Source organism: Suricata suricatta, chromosome 4, assembly GCF_006229205.1.
Source record: "Suricata suricatta isolate VVHF042 chromosome 4, meerkat_22Aug2017_6uvM2_HiC, whole genome shotgun sequence".
Taxonomy (NCBI): Eukaryota; Metazoa; Chordata; class Mammalia; order Carnivora; family Herpestidae; genus Suricata; species Suricata suricatta.
In genome coordinates, this window is record NC_043703.1 from 102,441,390 (window position 1) to 102,459,524 (window position 18,135).

Consider the following 18,135-nt stretch of genomic DNA (forward strand, 5'->3'; position numbering starts at 1 on the left):
GAAACCGCAATTACCAAGTGGCATGAATAATAGGAAAACTAACTCCAGTCTCTGATCCATTTAGGTCAAGCAGTCAAGCGCACACATTTTCAAGTAGGGGAAGCAGGGTCCCAAAGGCCACACAGCACTGCTGGGTGGTTGGGCCCCAACATGTTATAATGTATAGGCTTGTGTTGCTTTTATTTTGCAGAGGGGGAAACAAGAAATGGTGATTTTTTTTTAAGTTTTGTAGTTTCAGAAGAACATAGAAATATAACTGAGGGTAGTACACAATGGAAAATGTAGCTGTGGTTATGCAACCTATAGTTTTTCAGTGATCAAATCTATCAGAAAAAACTTGGCTGAGGGGCGCCTGGGTGGCTCAGTCGGTTATGTATCTAACTTTGGCTCAGGTCATGATCACGTTTAGTGGGTTTGAGCCCCGCATTGGGCTCTGTGCTGACAGCTCAGAGCCTGGAACCTGCTTCAGATTCCATGTCCCCTCTCTCTCTGCCCCTCCCCCATTCATGCTCTGTTTCTTTCTGTCTCAATAATAAATAAACATCAAAAAAAATTTTTTAAAGAAAAAACTTTGCTGAAACTAGCATATAGTTGAGATCTGTTTAATAGTACATGCTGGTTTTGCAGTGTATTATAGTAATAGTTTTTTATATATTTTAAGGTGATTTGGGAACAATGCCTTTATACAAGTTAATAGTGACCAAGGCTTAAATCTTTACTTGATGAGAAACGGGTCTGGAATAGACCTCCAATTTTTAACAATCCATAAAAAATAAACAAAATAATCTAGAATGAGGTATATGAAAAATAATTTGGCACAACAAAACACTGAATACCCTCCATACCTCAATGAAGAAAAATACCACTGAAAATTATTTTTCAGTAAGAAACCAATGAAATAATACAATTTATTTGGTATTCTCAATACAATGAAATAACTAATGAACTACAAATAATACTCACTTAGACCTATGCTGGAACATAGTAAGCATTCAGCAAATTGTTACTGTTGTTACTAGAGACAAATAGGACATTATATAATGTTAAAAGGATCAGTCTATCATGAAGGTTTAACTATCATGAGTGTATATGTACCGAACAGGAACCAAAAATACATGAAGCAAAAACTAACAGAATTGAAAGGATAAATGCACAATCCAACAATGATATTTGGAAACTTTAATATCATACTTTCAATATGGATAAACCAGCTGGACAGAAAAATCAGCAAATAAACAGAAGACTTGAAGAGCACTATAACCAACTGAACATAACAGAACCCTATAGATCAATCCGGTCAACATGATCATAATATACATTCTAAGGTTCATACGGAACATTCTCCAGGATCGATCAAATCTTAGGTCACAAAACAAGTTTCTAGAAATTTTAAAGGATTGAAATGTTACAGTATATTCTCTGACCACAATGGTATGGAATTAATCAATAACAAGGAAGTCTGAAAAAATTTAAATATATGGAAATTAAACCATATTTTTATACCTGCATATTTACCATTCCTATCTCTTTCTTCTAGTATTTATGCTGAAGAACTCACTTTAGTATTGTTTAAAAATATTTTTATGTCACTATCATATTTTAATATAACCATGGCTAATACTTATTGTATGCTTAAACAATATATGTATCCATTCTATTTACAGTTTTCAACTGTGGAGTAACATGAAGAGTGACCTAGGAGCCTGTAAGTCTCCTCCATTGTAGTCAGATAGAACCCAGACTGAAGACGATGAAAGAACTCAGTCTCCCCAAACATCAAGAAGGTAAGTAGACTATATTATCATCTGGGATCTATTTTGGGTTTTAATTAGTAAGTTTAATTTTTAAAAGGAAGATAATGTGGTTTCATAATTTGAATCAAATATTAATGTTTTCAACATTAAATTTTAAGAGAATTTTTGGATTTTAATATATACCAAGAACTTCATAATGGAAAGAATTTACACATATCTTTGTTATTGCCATTCTTATGAAAATATCTAATTTTATGTAATGTTTTGAAGTCTCTTTATTTAATTTATTATATAACGTCACTTGAGCTATAATGGACTATACGTTTGAACCTAACTTGAGTGAGAGAAAGAATATAGAATTGACTTTTCAGTCTTGTTTATAAAGAGCCCTGGGACATAATTTAATCAATTCACTGTAAAAGATGTTTGGGGAACTCTCAAATCTCTACTACATGCTAGTGGTCCCCCAAAGATGCATAAAGTAACTGTAGCTGGTAATGGGACAGTGGCTAATAGACTGCAAGCTCTTCATGATTTCCTGTTCTGAGAGAGAGAAGACCGGCTCTGATTAAGAAGGAGTGTTATGGCTAAGCCCACTGGGAAAGGAATCACACTCTATAAAATGTGATCAGAGAGGGAGTCTCTTTCCTCTAATGTTATGACACCTCTTAAAAGAGTCTCAGGAGAGTAACAGTTCTAGCCTTTGCTCTTTTATTCATTCTTTCCCAGTGGTAACTTTGGTGATATGCCCTCATAATGCCCTCTAAAAATGTCCACATTCTTACAATCCCTGGAACCCATGAATATGTTGTCTCAGACGTCAAGAGGCACTTCTCAAGTGTGATTAAAGATCTGGAGATGGGGAGACTATTCTAGATTATTTAGGTGAATCCAGTGTACTCACAAGGGTCCTTATAGAAGGGAAGCAAGAGGGTCAAAGAAGGAGAAGACAAGGGGATAAGAGATGTGGAGGTCAGAGGGATGAAACTTTGAAGATGGAAGAAAGGAGCCATGAACCAAGGAAGGCAGTGGCTTACAGAAGCTAGAAAAGGCAAGGGCCTTCCCCCACAAGGAACTGCTGTGGCTACACCTTGATTTTAGGACCCCTCTTCTCCAGAACTGTGGTATGATAAGTACATGGTATTTTAAGTTAGTAAACTTGTGGTAATTTTTGCAGAAATAAGAAACTAGACGGGAAGACTGTATGTTTTGCCCCCTCCCTCCTCCTCCTCCTGGTCCCTTTCTTCCGTCTTGCGATCCGCCTGCCTGTAGAGGACACGCACTCCATTCTGTGCTTTCCTGGTGTGTATTATACAGGCAGGTCCCTGTGGAAACCATTGATTTTTAAACCCTGCCAAGGAGAGTGATTGGCTGTGTGTCCAATTTAGTGTTAAAGTACTAACACGCCTACTTGTCTAACAGATTTAATGTCATGTTGTTCAACATAAGCATTGTAAGTAATGAGTTGGCTTTTTAAAAAGATACATTTATTTGATTCCAATATGTTTCTCACGTTTTCTTTAGTGCAGAAAGGGAAATATTTGTGTTGTATATCAGCTCTTTCAAATTCCTGCAGTAGCCTCGTAGGTTAGCTAACTGCTTACATAATGGGTGGCTTTGGGCAGGTCACTCCGTATATCTGTATCTCTTCGTCCTTATCTTTAAAATGTGACTAATCATAACACTTGAACCTCAGGTTGGTTACAGGGATTAAATAAATTAATGTTTTTACGTGCCCAGATCAGTGCCTGCTGTACAATAAGTACTTTATCAAGGTTAATTACTTCTTTTGTTAGATCATAAACAGAGGTTTCTTCAGTAAGTAATTTTATAGTGGTTATACAAAAACATGCGACCTAAGTGCTCAGTAAACAAATCTAAAAGATGACTCTCTTGAGCACTAAATATTTTTAAATAAATAAATCTCTCAGAAATGCTTTTATTTCACAAAATGTTTCAAATAGATCTTTTCCCAACTGCCAATTTAGCTCACTTGAGCGAGAAAGGACACTCAGAAAGTATCAAGCCTGAAGGAATACTATCCACTCTTTGTTTCCTCTTCATGAGGATAAATGCGCAGTCTGCCTTGAAAGTAGTGATTCACTGCAAACATGGTCATTTTTGACATTGAATATATGGAAAGAAAAATAAAAAAAATAGCTAGACCTAACTAAGAAACCATACCAAGAAAAAATATTTTGGAAAAAAGAACAGGCAGAGATTCTCCATACAGCCATAAGCTAATATATGTTCTAAAATATTAAATAATACATTTTACTAATTCGTTAGTAAATTCTTTCATTTGCTTTAATGATAGAAATGCTTATTTTCCCTGTTTTATGTTTACTGACATCGCGATTTGAAAATAATGAGGTAGAGACAAGATTTCAGTCATTGGAATTTTGACTTGAGCGCAGTATGACAAATAGAATGTTCTTGTCTAAGAATTCTGGCTAAAACTGTTAAAGAGCAGGTTGTCTCAAAACAGTTTAACTGATCTGGATAGCTGTCTCTTTTCATATAAATCCTACATGCTCATCATCCTTCTCCGTCCTTGTGCTGACACTACTGACAGCATAATATTAATATACATATTCCAGTTCTGGGGGCCACTTCAGAGTGGAATGCAGTCTTGGAAGGACCTCACAGGTTATCTTAAGTACAGCTGTTCTTTTGTTTTGTCTTCAGCTCTTGCCTTAGAAAAGACTTCCCAAACCACTTATACCTGTCCTGTTTGCACCCAATATCTGATAAAACAGGAAATAAACACAGTGTTCTCTCCACACATCTTTAAACAGGACTCTAGATCCTACTTTACAAGTAGGAATTTACATTTTATTGACAACCTTTTCAACCTAAGTTCAGGAATTTAGTTTATTAGAAACTCTAGAAATGATACCTTTATCCAGCAATTTTTTTTATATCATCTTGTTCAGGCTTTATTTCAGTACAACAGAGTTTAAGGGACCAGACTTGAGATGGCACTGGAATTTCTTGTTCCATTAAAAGTTCACTTAAATAGGGAAATATATATATATTATATAAACATATAAATATATATGTAAATATATAAATCTGTATTTTCCTCAAAATGGTATTTTGGGTATTTACTAAAGCAGATGTTATACTAAGATACTTAAGATGAAGAATTTTTCTCACTGATACAAAGTAACAAAATGACATAATGTTGGTGATAGTTGACTTTGACTGACAGCCTCAATACTTGGGCAATTGAAGCAAATGTTGGTAGATGGAATAAATTAAAGAAAATGGTAATCCATTTCGTCTTTTGAGTGACTCAAATCTCCCTTATTATTGAGCAGTTGCAAAACACATTAGAACATCTCTTTTTCCTATTTTTCTCACCTATCAACCTTATTCACACATCTAAATGTTTAAGAATTGCAGCGCTTCCCAACATATCTGTGAAGTGAAGGTTTTGTCAACATCTGTCTGATGAACTGGACAGGTGAATTGTAAGTAGTTCTCAGAACAATATAAGGTGGTATACCTCCTTGTTGAAACTAAACTGGCTCTTACTTCTGGTGACTTCTAACCTGGCTAAATTTTTTATGTTTAACTGATGGTAAGAAATATGTAATAGCTCAAATAATGTATGCTATTTAAGTAGTATATTTCCTTTATTTGGTTCTACTTTTCTTTCTGTTCGGCATGCTTTTGAAATGAAGATTCAGGCCTTTTCACTCTGAGTCTGTTTGCTGCAGCTGGTGTTAATAAGATATTTTCAAAATTTCTTTATTTTTTCAAATATTTTTATAAGACATGGAATACTTTAGCAGTAAACTTAAGAGGCACAGCAAATGTATGGAACTTTTATTTTAATGAAGATATGTCCACTCAGTAGAATTAGGAAGTAATACTGAAGGTAGATCTTCTGGGCAATAGGGACTTTTCTTTCAGACATCATTTCACTATTTAATCCAGCAGTTTTGCATAGCAAATCCCACTCTTGCTATTACAGCCTTAGATTATAAAGGAATTTTAGAGAAAGCTATTCAAAAGTGTTTTCACTACCATTGAACTGAGCATTCCAAATCTCGGCATTTATATGACTGAGCAGAAAAATAATACTAGCTAATTCATTAGTTAATTGAATGGCGAGGAAAGACTAGAGCTGTGACTGCAGATTTTGCTAATAAGAAATCTCCTCATTTCCACACATTGACTCTAATTCACCCAGACTGTGATTTTTAATTCAAAGTGTTCCTGTTCTCCCTAAAATCTGCCTCTTTATTTTCAATTTTTTAAATGTTTTATTTATTTTTGATACAGAGAGAGACAGAGCATGAGAGGGGGAGGGGCAGAGAGAGAAGGAGACACAGAACTGGAAGCAGGCTCCAGGCTCTGAGCTAGCTGTCAGCCCAGAGCCTGACGCGGGGCTCGAACCCACGAATGTGAGATCTGACCCGAGCCAAAGTGGGAGGCTTAGCCGACTGAGCCACCCAGGTGCCCCAATTTTCATATATTTCCCAATCAGATAGTATTTCCAACATCTTGAACTCCAAGATCCTTGGCTGAATTTTATCAGTATACTTGGGATGGCATGGCACCACTTGACCTTGGGATCCACTCCTGACTCTCCCTTCTGTATATCCATGTAGCTATTCTTCCATTTAATGAAGCCTTTGGTCTCCTAATGTTTCCCTTTTCCTCAGTTGAATGCCCACCCCTTTTTATCATTCCATTTTCCTCCTACTAGCTTCACATACTCACCTAAACGTTTAGTTTCCATTGGTAATCATTTAGCCCACCATGCTCTGCTCTTGCTCTCTCAGGTTTTATGTAGGACTCATTTTGTAAATTGCCAGTTCTGAAATATACAACCAGTCTACATTTTGATATCTATACTTTGAAAAATCTGAAGTCCAGCTCTTGCTCAAGCCATACCTATGAGTTCTAGACCTATATTTTCATTTACGTATGAGCATTTCCATCTTTATGTTTTGTAGACATTTCAAAATCAATATATTCAAAACCTTTTGCCTCCACACCTCCTGTATTTTGCCTCCATACCTTCTGCATTTTCACCTTTGGTTAATAGAAAAACCATCTTCAGTTTAAGTGACCTCAAATTATTGCCTATCACAGTAAGCTCTTACTAAAGAAATGACATTTTAAAGTCTCTGTTTATGATTTTATGTGTAGTGTATTCCATTTATATCTTCTGTTCAGGCTCTTATAATACAAATATTCTGAAATGGATGTAATCACATATTTCTAATGAATAATAGCAATAATTTTAGAGCAATCTACTATTATGTATGTATGAGAAATAAGAATAAAGAATTGCATTTAAATAAGAAAGTCAGTTATATTAAGGAGTCTCCCAAATCATTAACATCTACTTGATTTTACAAGACATTTATCATTGATAGTATTTACATTGTTTTCTTTCCTAACACAATTTTGGATGAGAGGCTTTAAACCTAAGAACATTCATTTTCTACAAAAAGCATTTATTAGTCCTGACAAACCAGTCTGAGACATGTTCAGAATTTTAACTAACCAATAATACATTTTTTTCAAGCATGTTATAACAAAATACATCTCCCAAATCTCATTTCCCTTGCTTAAGATTAGCCTTCTAGATGAGAGATAATACTCCCTCCTAAAATAATCATTTTTAAATTTTGGTTTACTTCATATCTTGATTAATAGTCTCATAAGTGAAAACAAAATTTCTGTTTGAAAAGAAGCAGGGTTTATCTTTAAAAAGAAAAAGAACCATAACACAAATGTATATACTTCATATAACTATTACCTGCTACCATATCAAACTTAGAAAAACCTTTAAATCCTTTTCTGTTCATAGGAATATAGAAAATAATTAAATCCCTCAAGTACTTTAATTTTTGCTTTTTAATTTTCTCTACTTTCTGTGACTTGACCAGTTCTATACAATTCTATAAAAGAACCATGCCCCCCAAATCATTTTTCAAATAGCTTATTTCTAATGAGAAGGTACATAGCTATCATTTCAGGACAGCTTAGATTTTATGCTTAGATCACAGGCAGTAAAGTTAAAAGTAGTAATATTTGTTAATTTCCATATATATAGTACACATGGTATTTAGGATACATGATTGTGATCCGTTTTAGTTCTTGAGTTGTCTTTCATTGAAACAACCTAACATTGATTTGTGCAACATTTTTCATTCTACTACAAATAGACTATTTTCTTTCCATGCTGGATGCTTTCCTTCAAATATAATTCCTGAGCTTCAAATAGGAAACATAATTTTGCCCTGGATGTTCTCTTGCCTTCTAGAATAGCAAATGATGCTATATTCATGTTTGGAAATGACTACCACTTAAAGACTCTGTATTCAGTCAGCCAGCTAGTTTTGATATTCACCAGCTGGGTGGCCTTAGGTCAGTTGCTTAACTTCTCAATATAAAATTAAGACAGGAGTATCTATTTTGTAGTCTTAGTTCAGATTAATATATGTTAATACATGTAAAGCACTTAGAATAGTGGAGAGCACATAAATGCTCAATAAATATTAGTTAACATTAAGAAAAATCTATATAAAGAAAAAATATAAACTGTAAACATATTCCAGCTGCCATAATTTCTCATTTGCCCCATTCTAAGAAGAAATGTTAAATCATAGGATGTGGTTCAAAAAATGCTTCTTTCTAGCCTATATAAATTGTGAGCAATGAATCCCTTCTTTATCTTTATTTCCTTAAGGGCAAGCTTTGTTTATTCATTCTTAATCTAGATCATGGACAAACCAGTTAGGGGTGAGGAGAAGAGGGTAAGAATAATTACCCACAGTTTAAGACAAGAACTGTATTATCACAAGTTGTCTGTGAGTGAGTAGTTTAAATTACCACAAAAGACTTATGACTCAGTTCATAAGTCTTAGGTATAGAAGGGAACATGCTGAGGGGCTAAAAAGATTATGTACTTCAAATTAGCATCGGTATTTAAAGGTAGAAGTAGAATCCAGAGTGGAGAATGTAAGGCAGTTGAAGGTATGAATTTGTATATCAGCAGTAATACAACCCCATGGTGTCATTTGAGACTACACATTTTATTCATGACGTCTTTGCTAAATTAACTCCTTTATGGCATTAGGCCTTCATAAACTAAAGTTGGTATCTCCTCCATGGCAAACTGTATAACTGGAAGCTCCCTGAAGTTAAACCATAAAATCTGCAACTGTCATAGTAAAAACCAGAAAAACCACACACAGTGCTTGGTAATGTCAAAGTAATTCAACAAGGAGGCCATTAGACTGGGGTGGTTCCAATGCCTTGGTAGCCTACATTAAGTAAACCCAGATGTAAACCACAGCCAATGTACTGGAATCAGAAAATGAAACTTAACCAACCACAGCCAACTAGCCTTCCTCCAACAGGGCAACCACTTAAGATACAGTCAATCAAATGATTTGCTTTGCCTTCTTCTGAATCCTCTCTATAGAAGCTCTGCAGCCAGCTCCTGAACACTTCCAGTTTGGCCTTGCCCAGGTGGAACCCATGTCTGTGCTGAATTGTAATATGCGGCGTTTTATCTCTTAACAGTAACCACTAATCACTCAATAATAATTCTGTCATTATTATTAAAGCCTTATACTAAAAAAAAAAAACCTTGCTTTTAAGAATATCAAAATGCTACATAGATTTCCGTTGGAACTAATATGTAAGTTGAAACGAAAAGTTAAATGTATTTGTTAACCTAGCTTCCAATACTAGTGATAAAATTATCATCTCTCTTTCTTTATTGTATGTGAATTCAGAGCCAGAATTCATTGAGAATATGCTATAGGCAAAATGCTTTATATTTAGTCAAGTAGATTTGACCCCAAGAAGCATTCTCAAATACCGATGTTATTTCTCAAAATGAGTGTAACTGATTGATTTTATAAGTGAAATATAAAAATGTATATTAGTAGTATATTCTTGGGGTGCTGGGCTAGCTCAGTCATTTGTGTCTGAGTCATGATTTCCACTCAGGCCATGATCTCACCATTGGAGGGGCTGAGCTCTGTGTCCAGCTCTACACTGACAGGATAGAGCCTGCTTGGGATTCTCTTCCTCTCTCTGTCTGCCGCTCCCTTGTTTATGCCCTCTCTCTCTCAAAAATAAACTCTTTAAAAAATAGTAGATTCTCCACTCATTTGTGTCTCCTTAATTTTAAATTATTTTAAGTGTTTATTTATTTCTTGAGAGACAGAGACAGAGCACAAGAGGGGCAGTGGCAGAGAGAGGGAAACACAGAATCTGAAGCAGGCTCCAGGCTCTGAGCTGTCAGCACACAGCCCAATGCGGGGCTCAAACCCAGCAACTGTGGGATCATGTCCTGAGCCAAAGTCAGACGCTTAACTGACTAAGCCGGCCAGACACCCCTATGCCTGATTAATTTTAAAATAATGTTTTCTATGTATGTGTGCCACCAGGAATATTTCCATTTACATTCCAGTAATGTAGGTTATATCCTATATTGAACCAGATTTCCAGTTATCTAGAGTTTAGCTATTGTAATAGCTTTTTGAGATATAATTCACATGCCATATAATTTATTCATTTAAATTTTATAATTTAGTTATTATTAGTATATTCACAGATATACACAAATATCACTAATTTTAGATATGTTAATTTTAGAACACCTTTGTCACCTAAAAAATAAAATTCGTATCATTTAGTTATAACCCCCTTCCCCACCTATTTTATTCTACCACCTGGCTGTAAGCAACTATTAACCTACTTTCTGTCTCTACAAATTTGCTTCTTCTGGCACTTCATAAAAATGGAATCACATGATACGTGGACTTCCATGACTGGCTTCTTTCTCTGGGTATAATGTTGTCAAAGTTCACCCATGTTATACCATGTAACAGTGATCCATTGTTTATGTAACAGAGATCCATTGCTTGTTCGTAGCCAAATAATATTTCATTGCTTTGATTTTTTTTTTGGTATCTATTGACAAGTGGACATTTGGATTATTTATAGCTTTTCACTATTAAGAATAATGCTGCTATAAAAATTATATGCAAGTTTTTGGGTGGACATAAGCTTTTATTTCTCTTGGGTATATATAAAAGAGTGGAATTGTTAGTTTGTATGATAATTTTATGTTTAACCATTTGAGGAACTTCCAGACTGTTTTTCAAATGGCTGCACTATTCTATAGTCCAATCATCAGTGCTTAAATGTCCTTTTTCCACCAACATTTGTTACTTTAAAACAAAAAGTCTTAACTTTTTTATTTTAGTCTGCCTGTTGAGTGTGAAGTGGCGGTATCTTATTGCGAATTTGATCTGCACTTCTCTGATGACTAATGATGTGAAGCATTTATCAGCATGCTCAATGTATTCCTTAAGAGATGTCTATTTGGATCCTTTTTCCATTTTATTTTTGTCATTTTAAAAAAAATATTTATTTTGTTTTTTAAAGTAGTTTATTGTCAAATTGGTTTCCATACAACACCCAGTGCTCTTCCCCACAAGTGCCCTCCTCCATCACCACCACCTCTTTCCCCCCTCCCCCTTCAACCCTCAGTTCATTTTTGGTATTCAATAGTCTCTCAAGTTTTGCGTCCCGCTCTCTCCCCAACTCTCTTTCCCCCTACCCCTCCCCCTGGTCCTCCATTAGGTTTCTCCTGTTCTCCTGTTAGACCTATGAGTGCAAACATATGGTATCTGTCCTTCTATGCCTGACTTATTTCGCTTAGCATGACACCCTTGAGGTACAGTCACTTTCTACAAATGGCCAGATTTCATCTTTCTCATTGCCATGTAATACTCCATTGTATATATATATACCACCTCTTCTTGATCCACTCATCAGGTGATGGACATTTAGGCTCTTCCCATGTTTTGGCTGTTGTTGACATTGCTGCTATGAACATTGGGGTACATGTGCTCCTATGCATCAGCACTTCTGTATCCCTTGGGTAAATCCCTAGCAGTGCTATTGCTAGGTCATAGGGGAGTTCTATTGATAGTTTTTTGAGGAACCTCCACACTGTTCTCCAGAGCAGCTGCACCTGTTTACAAAAAAATATTTATTTTGAAAGAGAGAGAGCATGAGTTGAGGAGAGGCGAGAGAGAGGAAGAGAGAGAATCCCCGTGCGGAGCTCCATCTCACCCACTGTGAGATCGTGACTTGAGCAGAAATCAAGAGTTGGACACTTCACCTACTGAGCCACCAGTATGCATCCATATGAATTTTAAAACCAGATGATTTCCATAAAGAATTTCCATGAAGATTTCAGCTGACTCGTTGGATTAATTTAGAGAAGTCTATTTCTCCCTTCAGTATGAAGCCTTTGATATTGTTTCTCAGAGAACACACCCTGGATATGTCCACAGACACCTTGGGATAGCATTGCCTTCAGTGCAGCTCTCTGTCCCTATCCACACCACTAATTACTAGCTGGTTGTCTATTGTTTACAACAATGCTCTGAAACCTAATTTGCTCACAGACTGATATAATAGCAAATGCAGACTCCTTTGAAGAGATGACAGTACCTGTGGTTAGTGTTTATTTGTCTTCACCCAGAAAGGCTCCCTCCTGTCTCTTTTCCTCATTTCTCTCTTGCAAGTGAACCTGCTTACAATTTAGCCTATATTTTCAATAAATCTGTCTCATCCCCATTGTCTTTTATAACAGTCCTCACTGTTTTTTGAGTGCCCTTAGACTTAAGCTTCTCCAAACTCTGTTGCAAATTAAGTCACTTTTTTTGAAAAGAGATTAGGCATTCTCTGTACTATGGCCTGCTTCTTAATAGAGTAAAATCTTTGAGCCATGTCTCTGGTGCTAGGAATGAGACAATGGTTTTCTTCTCCTTGAATGACAACCCCAATTAGGAACTGAATATTTCATTGGAGTGGGAGGGCAGCAGCCCCGGTCTCCTGAGCTTCCCACCCCTGGCTTGGAATCCCTGCTCCGCAAGTTAAGGCCAGAGGGAAGAAGGCCCTTATATCTTCAGTGCTATCATGCCAAAGGTGGAACAGTCATCTTACCAGTGGGGGCTGAGAGGACAAAGGCATTTTTTTAATCTTGCTAATCCTCATTCCCAGAACTCAGCCTCACTAACAAGTAGCTGGGGACAGCGGGAGAAATTGTGATGTCCAAACACTGGGAATATACCCCAGAAGCTGTAGTGGTGAGGGAGCCTTGAATGCTGGCTGTACCAGTCTAGAATTGGAGTTTCCATCTCACTGACCTGAGAAGGGAGAGATGGAGTGAGTCTTGTTTCAAAAGTCATAGACTATTACTGTTCTTTCCAAATTTTAGTAGATTTTCTTGAACAAATGTGTCTTCATTTGCTGTATGCCCTTAGGAGCACTTACAGGGACTTCAATGGTTACAATTTTACTTTTAGCAAATTTTACCAATTTTTCTTGAGAGCATGTCCACAGAGCTAGAAATGCTTTTAAGTTCGGAGTTTTGTACTAATAGAAAATCTATAAGGAATACACTGAAAATATTACTTGAGGCATTATCAAGATTAATACTGTGGAAAAAAAAAGCAAACTAGTTACTTTTTTTCTAACAGACACTCTTAAAATACCAATTACATTTTCCTTTGTTGTAAATTTGATTTTAATATCACAATTGAACGCAACACAAAGATGTTCTGCTATATTTACTGTATATTATTTAAGAAATAGCATGAAGTAGCTACTAGTAAATTTTTATTATACTACTACTAAATTTCAAAATGTGTATTAATGTTTTCCATAAAAATATTGAAAATTACCTGGATATTTAAAATAAAATACATCCATATTCTCTTTATCCTCTTTAAAATAATATATTTAAAAGTAACCCACCTAGTTCAACATTTCTCAAACTGAAATCCTCTTATGGTCATTGAACAATTTCCAATGTTTCAAAGTCAGTTTAGCTACCAAATAACAGCATCAAGTGTCTATGCAGTGAAATGAAATTATGTTAAATAAGTCTACACATGTAAGTTCTCAAATATTGAAAAAAAGTAGATATTAAGAATATTATTCAAAGCAGTATGGAGTTTCCTCAGAAAGTTAAAAATAGTACTACCCAACAATTCAGCAACTGCACTACTAGGTGTTTACCCAAAAGATACAAAAATACTGATTCGAAGGGACACATGTACCCAGTGTTTATAGCAGCATATAACAATAGACAAGGATGGAAAGAGCTAAAATGTCCATCAGCTGATGAATGGATAAAGAAGTTGTGGTATATTAAAATGGAATATTATTCAGCCATCAAGAAGAATGAAATCTTGCCATTTGCAAAAATATGGTGGAGCTCGAGTTTATTATGCTAAGCAAAATAAGTCAGTCAAAGAAAGACAAATGCCATATGATTTCCCTCATGTTTGGAATTTAAGAAACAAAACAGTTGGAACAAAGGGGAGAAAAAAAGAGAGGCAAACCAGAAAACAGAGTCTTAACTACAGAGAACAAGCTGAGGGTTGCTGGAGGGGAGATGGGCAGGTGGATGTGTTAACCGGGGGATGGGTATTAAGGAGGACACTTGTGATGACCACTGGGTGTTATATGTAAGTGAGGAATCACTAAATTCTACTCCTGAAACTAATACTACACTACATGTTAACTAACTGGAATTTAAATTAAAACTTGAAATTAAAAATAAAAATAAATTTCTAAAAGTAAAAAAGCCAAAAATAAATATTGTTCAAATTTCCAGAATGCATCTTGTATGGTAGGAAATGAAAGGGAAAGAAATACTTATCTGGTTTACTATCCTAGCTTTTCCTATCATTTTCTCCTATTAGTGAAAATACATATCTATACAGTAAAGAGTATAGTTGTTTTTACTTCCTCTTTTACCTGACACTTAATTTTGAAAAATATTTTGTGGGTTTTATTTTTTAATGTAACTAATATTTATTGAGAAATGTGGTCCTAAAAGAGGAACATGATTTCTTTTTTTAATATAACCCACCTTTAAAATAAAATTTCTAGCGCCATTTGCATTTCTTGTCAAAGAAGACAGTCTGAACAAAGAGGTTGGTAGGTGTTTCTTCTGGAGATGATTACATTATTTTTCTTGCTGATTTTATATTTTAGTGGGAATTATATTAGTATTCTTAGGGGGAAAATGATGGGGAGGATCTGAAATGATTAACTGATGTGTTCTGGTGTTGAAAGGAGAATTGAAATCAGGTGAGTTTTGCTTTAAACTAATCTGAAGAAAGAGATATGTAACAGCTCTGTCTTCATAGGAATCCTGATGTGCCAATTCTTGAAACTGTGTGCTCCTAATCTATTTTAAGTGATATGTTTGGTGGATTTATTTTCTCTCTTTTTTACATAAGAAATTATTTTACATTTTCAGTTTCATCTATACTACGATATTAAATTGTTCCCAACTACCTTTAATGGGAAAGATGATTGTTAATTACTATTTTCTTCGGTGTCCTCTCATCATTTAAAATAACTTGTGTGTGTGGTACCAGGTGACTTGTACTTGTCTATGTAAAGAAGAACTTGCCTCCTGAGACTTTAGTTGTTCTTTAGTCTAAATTAATGGCAGCATTAATCAGGATTTAATGTGGGGAATTACAATTAACAAAACTCTTTTCATTATTCTATTCAATTAAGTGCTTACCATTTCTTGAAATAAATGACCCTAACTTAGTTGCTGTATACCCGTATCTTCATGGTGCACACGCACGCGCGCACACACACACACACACACACACACGTCACATTTCATCACACTTATGGAAATGTTCCAAAGTCATAGGTTCAAAAAAATTTACCATCCCATTTTCAGAGTGCCCTAGAATTAAATATATGAGCTTTAGGGATTGCTTTCTTTGATGTATGAACACCCCTGGAAATTTATATTAATATTAATATCCAGGTATTAAAATATTTGCTATCTTCAGTTACACCTGGTAGAACTATAATGACTGTCAGTCATTTAGGGAATGATATAATTCAGATGAGATCCAAGATTCAAAATGATGAATATTGAGGACAAAACGTTTCAGTAGCAGCAAGTAGGGATTCCTGGAGTGTGTGAGCAGTCATTACAGTTGTTAACAGTACTATAACTCACAATTCATTTCACAAATAGAAAGTTACTTTTTAAAAATAATTTCTCCAGTTGTACTGGGTTCTTCATTACAGGGTTTTCTCCTATATTGTTCTGAATTCTAAACATACCATGGATCTACATCTATTCTCCGTATGATACTTCCAAGATAATCATTTCCAAATCAAGTACGCACAAAGCTCTGTGATTGAGGCTAGAGTGCACACTGATTTAAAGAGAGTAATCTGGGGCACCTGGGTGGCTCAGTAGGTTGAGCATCTGGCTTCAGTTCAGGTCATGGTCTCACGGCTCCTGATCTGTGCGGACAGCTCAGAGCCTGGAGCCTGCTTCAGTTCTGTGTCTTGCCCTTCCCTGCTTACCCTCTATCTCTGTCTCTCCTTCTCTCTCAAAAATAAATAAGCATTGAAAAGAAATTTAAAGCGCATAGTCTGTTCTGAAGGGGTTTATAGGAAAGTGAGAGAAACAAAACTATATATATCATCATTAGTGAGAAAAAAAACATGCCTATAACAATAATATTAATAATAAAAATTATCATTTATGTGATACATTTTAAATATATCACAAAGAATATTCTATATAATTCAATAATACACTGAAGTATATGTTATAATTCCTGTTGTATAACTGAGGAGACCAGAGCTCAAAAAGATAAACTACCTAGATTCACACAGTTAATAAATGGCAGAGCCTGGATTCAAATTCAGTATATATCTCTTTATATACACTGTCATTAAGAGCTCAGTCTCCTGGTTTCTCCACTCTTTGTTTTTTAGTTCCCTTACTATTCCTGATAATATTCCTGTTGTTGTTTTTTTTGTTTTAAATATAACATCACTCTGAGATGAACACTGTAAACTCTTCCCAATCTTTTCCCACCACCAATAGACTTACCACTTTGGCTTGATATGCTCTGTTCACATTTCACAACTTCCCCAACTTATTTTCCACCGAATACCAGTGATGCCTTTTGCTTAGGACTTCTAACTAGAGAGATTGTAAGGACATGATAAGACCATCAAATTAAGTGATTTATAATTAGTGATCAGAAGCCCATGGCTCTCTTAAAACTCATGTTGATCGGTATTCCAAAATTGTTTTAAAAGACAAGATTATCATGTCTATGTAGTCTATCCCAGCACTACTGTTCTGCCTTCCAAAACCTTTCATATTATCCCCTTCCTTAACATTCCTACTGCTACTACCTCTTTTGGGCCATCATTACATAAAATATGGATGGCGACCATTGCTACACAACTAGACTCTATATATTCCCAGTTTCTCAATGCAGTCTACCCTGAACACACTGCCACAGTGACCTTCCTAATGCAGCAACCTGAAGTGGTCAACAATATTTTATGGATCCATATTACCTCTAGCATAAAGTCTAATTTGGTACCAGATAAAAATTCAATGTTCAATTAACAAAAGAAAAGTAAATAAGAAACTAGAGATAAGAAGACATAGAAAAAACTTCTGATTGGTATAAAAACCTGCACCATATTTTTTAAAGCATAAAATAAGAAGGCATAGAAAAAACTTGTGGTTGGGGTAAAAATTTGTGCCATATTTTTTAAGCATAAAATTTACATAAAATTTAAGAAGTAGTCAAATGTGCGAAACATTTGATCAAAGCTGTTATGGGCTGAATTGTGTCCTCCTCCCCCAGCTTCACATATTCAAGTCCTAACTTCCAGTTCCTCAGACTATATTTCTAGACAGAGTCTTTAAAGAGATTATTAGATTAAAATGAAATCATTAAGGAGGGCCCTAATCCAGTATGATTGGTATCCTTACAAAACAAATTAGGATACAGGCATACACAGAAGGAAGACCATGTGAAGACAGGGAAAAGATGGCAGTCTATCTACAAGCCCAGAAGAGAGGACTTAGAAGAAATCAACCCTGGCAATGTCTTAATTTTCAATTTCTGCCCTCAGATTTGTCCAAAATATATTTCTTTTGTTTCAGTCTGTGATACCTTGTTCTGGAAGCCCTAACAAATCAATACTCATGTTCTCCCTAAAGGAGTTTTATCATGTAGAAATACTCACAAAAATGGATGAAGACAAATACATTCATGATTGCCAATTAAGTACTGCGTATATTTTAAAAGTAGGAAATTCTCCAAAAATACTTTATTTGGATATTAAATAGAAACATTAAGTTGCTGCTATAAGTAGAAAAAAAGTGGAATAAATGCAAAGTAGTTCTTATTCATGGAAAAAACAAAATTGAGAGTAATATGTAAAATATAATACCACTTAATAATAAATGCTTTTAACTTTTTTTGCTTATTTTATTTGCAAGCTCTTGGATATC

At 35.2% G+C, this 18,135-nt stretch overlaps 1 long non-coding RNA gene across 2 annotated transcripts in view; it reads left to right on the top strand.

Moving 5' to 3' along the window:
* LOC115288998 overlaps nucleotides 1–18,135 on the top strand; it is a 145,096-nt gene that overhangs the window by 25,894 nt on the left and 101,067 nt on the right. For both annotated transcript variants that reach the window (XR_003907318.1, XR_003907319.1), the window contains exon 2: nucleotides 1,665–1,784. This is a non-coding gene — a long non-coding RNA (uncharacterized LOC115288998). The remainder of the gene's footprint in view (nucleotides 1–1,664; nucleotides 1,785–18,135) is intronic.